This window comes from Choloepus didactylus, chromosome 10 (assembly GCF_015220235.1).
Source record: "Choloepus didactylus isolate mChoDid1 chromosome 10, mChoDid1.pri, whole genome shotgun sequence".
Classification (NCBI taxonomy): domain Eukaryota; kingdom Metazoa; phylum Chordata; class Mammalia; order Pilosa; family Megalonychidae; genus Choloepus; species Choloepus didactylus.
Genome location: NC_051316.1, coordinates 119,306,993 through 119,320,876, shown reverse-complemented (window position 1 = coordinate 119,320,876; position 13,884 = coordinate 119,306,993). Strand labels below are relative to the sequence as shown.

At 36.9% G+C, this 13,884-nt stretch overlaps 1 non-coding gene across 1 annotated transcript; it reads right to left on the bottom strand.

Annotated features, from left to right (window-relative positions):
- Positions 1–206: 206 nt before the first annotated feature.
- LOC119505844 lies at positions 207–309 on the bottom strand. The gene has a single exon (XR_005210879.1). It is a non-coding gene; the product is annotated as a U6 spliceosomal RNA (small nuclear RNA).
- Positions 310–13,884: the final 13,575 nt, after the last annotated feature.

Sequence of the window (13,884 nt, the reverse complement as noted above, 5' to 3'; positions counted from 1 at the left end):
TCAAATAGAGTCAAGACTGTCTTGGAGGTTACTCCTATGTAAGCTTCACCTAGTGTTTCAGTTTGCTAATGCTGCCATTTTGCAAAACACCAGAAATGGATTGGCTTTTATAAAGGGGGGTTATTTGGTTACAAAGTTACAGCTTTAAGGCCTCCTCAGAAGTAGCTTTTGTATCCATATTTCTACCAAAATCTCTTAAAAGCAAAAAAAATATGGAATGTTTCACGAATTTGTGTGTCATTCTTGCGCAGGGGTCAGGCTATTCTCTGTATTGTTCCAATTTCAGTATATGTGCTGCTGATGTTGAATGTGTCATTGCAAACTGGAAGAAAGTTGATCCTTATTGTAAAGTGGCAGAGAATTTGGCAAAACTGGGTCCTGGTGTTGGATGGAAGGCAGCATTTGAGAGCGACGAGCTGGGATACTTAGCTGAGGAGATTTTGAAACTAAAAGTTGAAGATGTAGCCTGGCTTCTCCTTGCAGCTTGTATAAAATGCAAATGGAAAGGGATAAGCTGAGAAATGAACTCTTGGGTTCAAAAAAACCAGAAGCTGCAGCTTACAGAGACATTTTGAAGATGACCACTGAAAGCTGACACTGACATTTTGGAGAATGCCATTTTGAAAGGCAACCTGGGAGCAAGCAGATGCCAGCCACGTGCCTTCCCAGCTAACAGAGATTTTCTGGATGCCAATGGCCTTTCTCCACTGAAAGTACCCTATTGTTGATGCCTTACCTTGGACATTTAATGGCCTTAATACTGTAACTTTGTAACCAGATAAACCCCCTTTATAAAAGCCAATCCATTTCTGGTGATTTGCAAAATGGCAATATTGGCAAACCAGAACACCTAGATATACCAAATTAACAGTAGTCCCCAAAACTTTAATGAATACCCAGATCCCTATTTGAGACTCTATAAAAGTTTCATTCACTAAATTTATTCTTCAGAAACATAAATCCTTCCAAGAACTTCTATGCCATCTAAGTTCCAAAACCCAGAGGCAACAGCCTCTTCAAGAACATCAACCAGATGTGTCTCCTTTTCTCATGAAGTTGACCCACCTTATCAACATGAACAAGTTAGGGTGGTCATTGCCTAGACATCTCTGAGGATCAGGAAGGTTATTAAACTAGAAGAAGGGGTAGCAACCTACAAGATGGAGTTTACAAAGGATGATGAATACTGAATCTCTATAAATTTTCTTTTTCTTAGTTGTTAGGGTATTAGAATAACTAGAAGGAAAGAATTGAAATGATGGAACTGTGACACATAGCATCCTTTGAAATTTGTTCTATAGCTACTTGTTCAATTGTAATTTGAAAGCAATCACCTTTTTGTATGTATGTTATATTTCACAGTTAGGAAATAACTGATACTATGTAATGTAACTCATAACAACTATGGAAATTTCCTATATAACTACTTATTAAATCATACTTTGAAAGATATTATTTTTTGTATATATGTTATATTTCACAATAAGGAAATAACTGAAACTGCGGACCTGTAACCCATAATATTCTTTGAAATTTGCTCTCTAACTACTTGTTAAAGTGCATTTGGAAACTTAAAAAAATAAAAAATTTTTTAAAAAGACTCCAGTTATAGGATTATGATAATCCTGTTTGAGTTGGGCCACACCTTAATTCACACCTACAGGAATGGATTAAGTTGAAGAATGTGTTTTTTCTAAGGTACATAGCTCCAAACCACATGCCTGTCCTTTGCTTTCAGCCTGAATTACTGAATTCTCACATCCCTAACAGACAATATATGATAAGTGCAGTGAATCTAATTATCTTAAACCTGTTCACCTTATAACTATTCCTGTTTCACTTTTATTCAAACCACAGGCCACAAAATTCTTACCAAGAGTTTTTCTGGGAAAACCAAACCAAACCAAACTATATGTATTTTTTTTTACTGAGTATAGCATGTAAGGCAAAATTTTTAGTTACTGTGCATTTATGGTATATGTAATGATAGACTCCATAGTTTTGAAACATAAAGATTTCTGAAAATAAAATTTTCAATAAGGATTATTTTTGTATCATGAATAACCATCTGACTTTTTAATATTTTAACATAAATGTGTTTGTTCATTTGTTATTTTTTTTGTTGGTTCGTTTGTTCATTTATCATATGTGTGGTATAGTTTTGCCTGTTATGCCTTTTTCTTTTACCTTCCTGAACCATTCGATTGCACATACTATTGATCCCTACTCTCATTTGGAGTTTCCTCAAGAGGATTTTTATATTTAATACCTCATATTTCCCACTACACTGCCTCTTTTGCAACATAAGGAAGATAGCATTTTTATTACCAGTGTATTATTTTAAGTTGACCCAAATTACATTGTACCTGGATGGCATTCATTTCTCAGTGTTTCTCTAGTGATTTTAGGACCATTTCTAGTTTCCTAGTTTCCACGCTGTTCTATTGATTTTATTTAGTTTGCTGGAGGAAGATTTTGTAAATTTGCATTTATGTCCATATCTTTCCCAGAAATGCTATGGTTAATTTCCAGTTATTCTTCCAGTTTCAATATTGAATGGATTATTTTTCAAATGTATTTCATTTGTATCACTAATTCCTTCATTTATTCATTTGTTTGGCTAAAATTTTTCTGAGCACCTAATTTATGTATGGTTCTTTGAAAGAAATGAATGCAAAACCATCCTTGTTTTGCTTGGGCCTTAATTCTTATGTTACATATGAACAGTCTGACTATTTTCTTAAATTCGATATTGCTGTTTGGGTAATATTTTATATGGGTAAAATTTAGAACCCACAGGTTTGAAACATGACTGGTATGTCAGAGGAACAGAAGAGGTATATGCCAATTATCTCAAATATTGGGAAGAATGATGTTCCTATGAATTTAACAAGAGAACAATAATATAAAATAACATACAGGCTGGTTTGGTTCAGTTTTCCCAGAAAAACTCGGTAAGAATTTTGTGGCCTGTGGTTGGATAAAAAGCTAAATAGGAATAGTTATAAGGTGAGCAGGTTTAAGATAATTAGATTCACTACACTTATCATATATATGTCTGTTAGGAATGTGAGAGCAATACTTCCAGTGAAAAGAATATGTGGTGTGTAGGTGCCCAATAAAAGTCTGCTAATATGTTGCCCAACAGATGTCTGCAAATATGGAGAGATAATGTGATTTAGGTATACTGCTTATTTCCAAGTGTGTTAGACAGGGTTCTTTAGAGAAACAGAGCTGACAGGGCATTAAGAGGTTTATTATTAGAATTGGTTCATGCAACTCTGGGGATTAGCAATTCCAAATTCCATAGGTCAGAACAGGCTGCAAGTTGAAAACTCCAATGAAGGTGGGGTTGAATTTCCCAGAAATTGATTGACTGAAGAAGAGGCAGGAATTCTTCTTTTTGACATCTGAAATCCACAGTTCTGGCTTTAAGACCTCCAAATGATGGGATAAGGTAACTCTCCTCATTGGTGGGGGTAATTTCCTTTGTTTGATTATAGATTCAGTCAGCAATGGATGCAGTCAACTACTGATGCTAATCCATCTACAATACCCTCACAGTAACAATTATGCCAGTGCTTCCTTGACCAAGCAACAGGGCACAACAACCCAGCCAAATTAACATGTGAAAATAACCATCACACCCAGGCTGCACCATTTATGGGAAAACCCAATGCCTGAGCTCTGGTCAGAGGATAGAATGTCCCCACTGAACCTCACTGGTACACTCCTTCATTAACTGGAATCTGTGACACAGCAAGGTTTTTCATGTCGTCGATGTTGTCAGTCTCGTTTATGTCTCTGATACTTAAACGCTGCACTGATTGCTTTCACTGAGGGTCATGGTTCTCTCGAGCTGTGGTATCAAGATGTTGTCCTTTTATGGCTGGCCTCTTTTTAAGTCAAATTTCATTGGCCTGTTTTTTTAAGCATTTAAAATCCTCGGGGATCCTTGAAAATTACTTTTGGTTTTTCAGTTTCATAAGACAGTTTTAAGGATCTTATTTTCCAGAGACTAAATGGAAACTTTCAGTATTGTTCATCTCTCTACATCACTCTACTTAAACATTCTAACACATGTTTTAGAATTATGTAATGATTTTTATTACACTATGAGCAATTGAACATCCTACTGCTCTACCTTGGTGCTGCTCAGCAATATTCCCACTCACTTCTTTCAGGGCACAGAGGAGGATTGTACTTTGTCATTCCTTTGAAGTTAAACATAACCATGTGACTTGCTTCGACTAATAAAATATAAGCAGTATTATGTCATCTCTTCTCTGGGCAGAAGCACTTCAGAGTCAAGGCACAATTCTCTACCCTCTCCTTTCTCCTGCAGTGGCCACTGCCATGTTGTTCCAAATGGTAGAACCCAACACTTTGTTCAGATATGGCCACATAAAGTAAGAAATAGACCTTTGTTGGGTTAAACAACTGGGATTTTGGAATTGTTTTTACTGCAGCAAATTTATAAATTCCAAGACTGTCCCAAATATATGGTGTTGGGCATAGGGTGATTAAGCAGTGGTTATATAGGAATTAAAAATACACTAACTAGATTAACAGTTTGTCACTATTGGGATATAATCACATGCTTTAGCAGTAACTGATGGTTTAAAATACTTTCATACTTTCAAACATACTCTTTTTCATTGTTTTGAATTTCAGATCATAAATTTATTTTTGAAATTGAATTTAAGTGACTCATACTCTATGGAATATAAATATATCACTAAATACTTCCACATATATTGAGTTAGATAAATTGGAAATATCAAAGGAGTTCTTTCCTTGAAGATATTCAGAAATATTGGTGTAAGATTTGGGAAGTAGGGTGCTTTCTAAAGGTTGCCTGACTAAATAAAACTTGGTTTATATTACTCTCCTATCAATATTTATATTATATTTAAGGTTTGCTGTACACATAGGATTCTTATCCATTTTGAGGCTGACTACATTTTCATTTTGAACCATTTAACAAAAACTTGCTGTTGGTTGGATTTAATAAGTTCTTGAGAAATTTGGTTGTATCTCCAGATTCATAATATCACACTAAACCAGATTCAGCATTTTATTATAGAAAGAGTGGAGTCACATATCTGAGGCCTTTTTGAAATGGGATAGAAAAAACCCAGAAGTAAAATGCTAATGGAAGAGACAATCTTCCTCTGCCTGCCTGCATTTGAAATAAGGGTATATTTAACTTACAGAAGAGCAGACATATTTATAATAGCCAGAGATAAAATGTTGTGTTCTTCAATTCCTCTATTAATTTCTTTCTGTTGCACCCACTGCCAAAAAGTCTACTGTTGCCAATAAGTGAATTAAACAAAAAAAAAAAAGAAAAGTTCCACCATATATGTTGCATATGGCTTTTCGAAAACTGTTTATCTAAAGTATACTGTGAAGTATTATCTAGTCTGGGTTTTTCCTATTCTACTTAGACTCCAAGGCAAAGATAGTATTAGATTTTAATGTACTTAAAATTTTTGTTAGAATACATTTAATACTCAAAAGAAGATCAGCTAAATGTCACCTCAACAATGTCTTTGGAACAGAATTGTTGCATACATCTAACCAGGAAACGAGAGAGGTGGCCAAGAAATATGAAGCATACTTTTCTACTCATATACTCTGAATGAATGACAATGAGTAGATTGAAACATTTTGCTTTGAAATACATGCAACATTTTCCTTTTTAAAAAGTTAGATGGTGTATTTCAAAGAAATAAGCAGTACAAATGGAAGGAACAGTGCTCAATAGGTCTGGGTTAAATTATTCAGTCTGGGTAAACAATTTTCATATTTTTAATGACATTTTAAAGGTTAACACTAAACTTCTGTCTGAGTTTCTTCGGATATTCAAAGGGGATAATAATACTCATTTCACATTTTTATGAATTTTAAATGTAACAATAAATATGAAAGTGAATGGCAAAAGTCCATCACACATTGGGTAATGAGTAAATGTCAAATTTTAGATTGGCTTCTCAGGAAAATAACTACTTAAGGATAATAGCCATCCTTAAATATCCTGTGGAATGTAAATAATCACAGTGGTTTTTATTAAACATAGTGAAGTCCAAGCCTCTAAAGATAGTTTAATTATTACAACCTTATCTGGATGAATTACTACTAAAGACAGCTAATATCTGACATTTGTACATTGCTTTACATTTTCAAAGAAGCATCCCATTTGGTACTGTGTTTTCACCCCCGTTGCAGTTAGAGCTGTGATATTCAACAGAGGTCTTCTCTCCATATTAACCATCTACCATCTACCATTCCAACATTCTTAACACCCCAAGTGATCAGTTAATACCCCCACTGCAAGTTGTGGGCAGAGGAAAATTGTTCTCAAAGAGCAACTGATTTCTACAATGGTTCCATACATTTTTCACTGGGTTTTCTAATCCTATACATTGTTTAGATTTGTTCAGAGCTCTATTTCATCTCCCTCATTACACACAAATATCAACCCATTCCAGTTGTCTGAACTCAGTTTCCAAGTATTTCCAAGGCACCCAAATTGGTCATTTGGAACCAATGGGTGACCAACTAGCAAATCAATAAGCTTCACTCAATTCATCAGTTAAGATCTGGAAAGAATTTTGGCTGCTCCTTGCCAGAAGGCATGGGGTGGAGTCATGTCCTGGGATCTTAGATAACAGTCTTACTTTAGAAGCTGCCAGTTTGTCCTGAGTTCCCCCCAAGGGATTCTCCATCCCTCAACTCCTATTTACAGACTCAGAGAGTCTTTTCCTTTAACTCACCTGGCCCTCTGGAATTCCTTTCACACTCTTCTCTACCCATTTTATGTTCAACTACGGGTCATTTTTCCTCTGAATGGATTTTCCTTGGTAATTTCCAAACCTGACATTTTTAATGTTCTCATCATGTATTTCCAGAAATATGCCCACTGAGGTCAGATTCACTGAGATCAGATATGTCCTTTCAGGGAAATATCCTTTCTTGCTCTATCACTGCTTTGAAAAAGTTCTCAAGAAACTGACCAATGATCTATTTACTGTGAAAATATTTCAGATCTGATTTACTAATCATTCGACACTGTGGGCACTTTCTATTCAACATATTCTTTTGAGTAGATGCTGTTGCACCCTCCTAATTTTCTTCCTATTCCTCTGGTCATTTCCTATTTGTCTCCTATGCAAGCTAATCCTTCTAGCCTTCCCATCAATGTAAGTGTTATTCTAAACTAGGCTCTTGGCTCCCTTTCTACCCCCATTGTATGCACTCATTTACTTCTTTGGCTTCAGTTTCTTTTACTTCCTGAGACTACAGATCTAAACCTACAGCATAATCTTCTCCTGAGCTCTGTGTTTGTATGTCCACTGCCTATTGTATCTCTTCATTTATAAAAGCAGATCCTTGATCATCACTTCTCACCTATTCCCTGCCCCTACCTTGCTCCTCTTCCCATTTACCTAATTTCAGGGATGGGCTTCCCCATCCACCTGGTTGCCCAACATATAAACTTGAAGGTTACCTGTATTCTTGATGTTCATTTATCAACTGTATTCAATGAGTCAGAGACCTACTGCTTCTCCCACTTAAAAATCTTGCAATTCTCTATAATTTCCTTTGTCCTCAGTATCTATCCTCTCATATAAATCAACCTTATTAAATCTCATCTTTTTCCTCATCTCTAGTTCTATCCCCTTTAAAGCCATTTTCCAACTACATTCAGGGTAATAATTTTTAAAGGCAAATACCCGTCTTACCTTCCTACTCAAATCCTTGATCCCTTTTGCTTTGGGATCAAGTCCAAATTCTCTAAAGAGCCAACAGGAATTTTCATGACTTGATCCCTGCATAGGTCTTTAGTTTTATCAAATGTCATTTCCCTTCTCAGATTCAATCACACAGCTCTAAAGAACTTCTTTTTAGTTTCTTAAATTCATGATGTTCTTGATTACCACTAGACGCTCCTACAGTATTCTACTATATTTTCCTGTCCAACTTCTACATATTCTTTATGTCTCTGCATTAAAGTCACTCCCTTTAAGAGAGGAATTCACTGTCTCCCCCAAACACCCTTTCTTGCCCTTATAAGAGCATTCGCCACCCTTTGTTTTTGTTTTGATTTTTTTGTTCATAAAAGTTGAGTGTATTTTGCTCATTTTCATGTTTCCAGAACTTAGAAGAGTATCAGAGACATTGAAGAAAGGGTCTACATACTGCATTAATAAATACTTCTATGATAGAAATAATCCATTATAATCTCACATCTTGATTACCCAAGAAAAGTGAGTTGGGCTATAAATTTAAGAAAATAAAACAGCCTATATGCACAAATGATATGTAATGTGGTTATCATAAGTCAAATACATACAAATATCCTTGCATAATATGCAGTGTTGGGTAATGATGTTGACATTTGACTGTCCATTGCTTGAATGACAAGTCCTTCACTAACTACCACATAAGCTAAGCAAGTTACTTGTAAGGAAAACACCTTATGATATCAGAAAAAGAAAAATTAGATTCTGTTTTTCTTAATTTGAAAAAAAATATGTTCCCTGGGAATCACTTTTCATAAATCCACAATAATGGAAAGTACTACCACCAATACTTGTTTTAGTATTTACCATTCTAGATACAACACCATACTCCAAAATAAGGCATCTAACATGCATCTAACATAGTCATCACTGACCATTATTACCCTAAATAACAAGATGAAAACTGAGACCCCAAAGATGATTGTTTTCAATTCACAAAATTCAATTTTTGGTCAAAGATAAAAACACACTCAATTCAATCAGCAGTCCAGTATCTTTGTACACATAAAATGACAGATTATCAGAACATTTTATATCCCCTTTCTTGACCCAATTGTCTTGTCAGCTATGAACATGACAACTTGAATTCTCTGATCCCAGAGTAGCAGCATCTTTGAATTAGGAAGGTACCTCCCAAAACCTTTGGCTTCTGTAACCCATGAGTGTGCTCTCTAGCCACCCTGTGCACACACTTGCTCACAATGTTCTGACACCTGGGGGTACGGGTAAAGTCAACTGCAAACCACCTTTCTCTTTAGTTTGCTTTGGGAAATGTAGACAATAAGGTGATGCTTACCAAATTTTACTCTGAGTATTAAGTAATATTGTCCTAAAAATTTCAAGTTTTGAATTATGAATATACTCCATAAAAAGGACATTTACTGTTCATTATAAAGATTAATATAAAACAGACAGCCTAAATATATGAACCTCAAGAGTAATACAGAAACACTAATTGCAAGTTCAGTGGAGTTAAATTTTAGCTCAGCCTGAGGACGGTCCTTCTAACAGTCAATGCTGATAAAAGATTAAAAACTTTTGAAGGAATGAGTTTTCTGTCACTAAAGAGGTTCACACAGCTGATGGACAGGGCTCTATAGTGAACCGCTTGAGTGATTTTACTAGAGGACATTCAGGAAAAATTCTACCTCGAGACTGAAATCCTGTGATCATCACAAAATATTAGTAAAATATAGTCCACAACCTGGGGCAATAGGCACTAAATCTTGCGCTTACAGGATGTTAGCAGTGATGAGAGAAATAAAAATAATGAGGGGCATTTGGAAGATGATTTAGAGCATACAAAGGGATTTTATGCAAAGTTTAATTCTCACACCCACCCTGCAGGAGAGTTATTATAACTATCATTGCTATGATAGATATGGAAACTGGAGCTCAGCAAAGATAATCTACGATTATCTAATAAGTGATGAAAGTGAGTCCTGACTCAAAACCTTGTCTTTCAAAATCACTTGTTCCTTCTACTACATGATTATTATGATCATGGACAGGCAATTTAAAATTTTTGTAAGCAGTTCTCCTGGGTTTCCTTTGCCTAAAAAAAAAAATCACAGAAAAGATTTTGAATTTATGGAGAAGTCTGCATGCAAGTATTTTCACACCATATCTCAGTTTAACTCCCTAAGGGTTTCTGTGCTCTTTGGCATTGCCTCCCTTGGCATTATCATGTCATTAGCCCCCTGGGAAAGGTCCCAGTCCATTTCCCATGATGTAATGCACTGTGGCATTACTCCCCAGTCACATCCATTTCTGAAAGGGTCAGCATCACTTCTCAAGGCCCTCGGGGAGACCAAGAGCACAGGAACTGCTGATCTGCCCATTTGCCCTGGTCACACTCATTATCAGATTAGGAAGGCAGGATCGTTTCAAATGTGCTGCTTCAGGGCTTCCTGTGGATCAGAATTTTTAATCTCCTTATGCATTTCATTTTGTACTGAGCTGGTTGCCACCATCCAATCCCCAGTACTTCAAGTTTGCTGCTGTGGATTAAATTGTGTCCCCCCAAAATATATGTTCAAGTCGTAATCACCCCTGTTCCATGAATGTTTTTCAATTTAGAAATAGGATCTTTGAAGATGTCATTAGTTAAGGTGAGGTCATACTGGATTGGGGTTGGGGGGAGGCCCTAGTCCAATATCACCAGTGTCCTTATAAGAAGGTGAGAATTGGACACAGACAGAGAGACCCCGAGGGGGAACTACATGTAGTTGAAGACAGCAGAATGTGGAGTGATGCGTGTACCAACCCAGGAACGTCAAAGATTGCACACAAACACCAGACGCTAGGAGAGGCAAGCAAGGATTCTGCCCTAGGTCCTGCAGAGAGAGCACGACTCACTGTGATTTTGGACCTCCAGATGCCAGAACTCTGAGACAATAAATTTCAGTTGTTTTAAGCCACATAGCTCATGGTACTTTGTTCCAGCAGCCCTAGGAAACTATGGTGCCAATGGGGCAAGACAGACTTCTTTAACCCTTTAAGAAACACTTGGTGTGTAACTCCCCATAGAGAGCCAGCCTGAGTTCATTTTTCCCTCCACCACTTGTCCCACTCCATCCCCATTTCTCAACCCTGAAGAGAAGGATTTGTTTAACATAATAGCATCAACTTATAGCCCATTTTAATATGGAAATAGAACTAGTTTGTTTTTCTTTCTTTTGCTAAAAAGAATACTGTAAAACAAATATGCCCCTTCAACATCTATCCAATACTGAGGAAAGGGGAACCACATTTTAATGATCCACAGCTTTGGATTTAATGTTCCAACAAGCTTAATTATGAAAGAAACAAGAGGGCAATAGGATTATAAGTTGATTAATAGTTTTTCTGTTGTCGTTTTTGGTGTTTTTCTTCATGGACATGGGAGTAAAATGAGTGTGACTGTGAGAACTCACAAGATCAGTGGGGAGCAGTTTCAAATGAAGTGGAGAGTCCCCCAATGTCTGGGAGCTCATGGCAAGGTAAGTTGTCCTAGAATTATATTGGAAGGGTCATATGACTCAATCCAGTGAAACCATGTTTTTGAGTTTGCAGAAGTCATGCAGAAGCTAAATCTTTAAAGCCTGTCTCCAGCCTTCAGTGGAGAGAGAGAGACTTTCCATTGCCTGCCCTCAATTGTCCTTCCCTTCTCTGCCCCAGGAAATACGGCTTCATCTGTAGCAGCACTTCACCTGCAGATAGTTTATGTGCACATCCCCACCGCAATCTTCCACAGGACCTGTAAGTTCAAAAAGGTCGCCCTGGAGGCATGGAGGGTGATGGTGAGAAGTCCAGATGCCTCTCCTCAGAATACTAAACCAAACCAGCTGGAGACACCTGTCAAGGGACAATGATTACTGACACCCAATTTATAAATACATCAAAGTTATCTGAGGAAAAATGAAAATAGCAAGAAAATGGCTTCTCTGTCTTGTCGAAACTGTAATCTGAAGTAGTTAGACACTTAGGATTTATAGGAATTCATTTCACTAATCCATTCAAAATAAGCATTGAGTGCCCGCTTTTTGCCAGGCCCTTTTATAGGTCCTGTGGACGGAGGAATGAACAAGACACACGGGTGCCTGATCTCACAGTACTAACTTCCTAGAGTGTGTTGACAGAAAATGAGCATGACAATTCAAATAGTGCTGTCAGGACAATAAGACAGGATGATATGCTATAGTTCAAAAAGGGGACAGTCTTCTGAATCTGGGATCAAAGCATTCCTGGAAGAGGCACTGATGAGTACAAACTAGGAACAGGGTTGTCATGCTTAAGGAAAAGAAAGAAACTGAAGCTAAAGGGCAAAGAAGAGCATAGTAGGAAATTAGACCAGCAAAGGAGGCAGAAGCCAGAACACGCAGAGCTTTGCAGGTCAGCATAAGGGGTTTAGATTTTATTGTAAATGCAATGAGAAGCCATTGGTGGCTTTGAGGCAGGGAGAGAGTGTGATCTAACATAGGACTTTCCTTTTTGTTTTGTTTTGTTTTAATCTCTCTTGCTACAAAGGGAAGAACTTTTGAGCAGAAATAGGGAGATGAGTTAGAAGGCCATTAAATTGTCTGCAAAAGAGATAATAGTGGCTTAACTTGAAGGTGGTCTCAAGGAAGAAAGGGAGGGAGGCAGGGAGGGAATTCGGCCTCTGCACAGAAGCTAAATATGCTGGAAGATTCATGAAAATTACAAATGACCTGTAAAACAAAATAAGACAAAACAAACTAAAGCGGGGCGCCCAGGGAGGATGGCTCCGTGTGGCGAGGGGCACTCTGATGCGTGAAGCTCAGCGGTACCCGCCCCACCCCAGGCTCTCTTTGCGCGATGGAAAGGGGAGAGGTGAGCATTCCATTGTAAAGTGGTTTAGATTATCCCACTGTGTGGCTGCACCAGTTCACATTCCCACCAGCAACGAATGAGGTGCTCCTGTTTCTCCACAGCCTCTCCAACCTTTGTTATTTTACATTTTTAAAATAGCAGCCATTTTAGTGAATGTGAAATGGTGTCTCATTGTGGTTTTGATTTGCATTTGCCTGGCTAATGATGTTGAGCGTCTTATCTTTTCATCTGCTTTCTGGACGTTTGTGTATCTTCGTTGGAGAAATGTCTGTACAAGTCTTTTGCCCATTTTTAAAAGTGGGTTGTTTGTCTTTTTGTTGTTCAGTTAAAAGAGTTTTTTTATAAATACTGTATATTAATCCTTTATTGGATAGCTGGTTTCCAAATATTTTCTCCCACTGTGTAGGATGTCTTTTTACTTTCATGACAAAGCCCTTTAAGGAAAAAAAGATTTTTATTTTGATGAGGTCCCATTTATTATTTTTTCTCTTGTTGTGTGTGCTCCGGGTGTAAAGTCTAAGAAGCCATTGCCTAACACAAGGTCTGGAAGATGCTTCCCTACATTTTCCTCTAGGAGTTTGATAGTTCTAACTCTAATATTTAGGCCTTTGATCCATTTTAAGTTGAGTTTTGTGTATTGTGTGAGGTAGGGGTCCTCCTTTTTTCAAGTGGAGATCCAGCTGTCCCAGCACCATTTGTTGAAGAGATTATTCTTTCCCATTTGAGTAGTCTTTGCCATATTGTCAAAAATCAGTTGGTTCAGTGGCTAAGAGATTTCAAATAGAGTCAAGAGGTCATTCTGGAGGTTATTCTTATGCATTATATAGTTTCTGGTGTATTAAACTAGCTAGAAGGAAATACCTGAATCTGTTAAACTGTAATCCAGTAGACTTGATTCTTGATGATAATTGTATAACTGTATAGCTTTAATCATGTGATTGTAAAAACTTTGTGACTGACACTCCCTTTATCCAGTGTATTGACAGATGAGTAATAAAATAAAAACAAAAAATACATAAATAACAGGGGGAGACAAGGGGTATGGGATATTTCGGGTGTTCTTTTTTATTTTTAATTTTATTCTCTTTATTTTGGAGCAATGAAAATGTTCTAAAATTGATAGTGGTGATGAATGCACAATTATATGATGACACTGTGAGCCATTGATTGTATTCTTTGGATGGATTATATTGTGTGTGAATATATCTCAATAAAATTGCATTAAAAACTAAAAAAAAAAAAA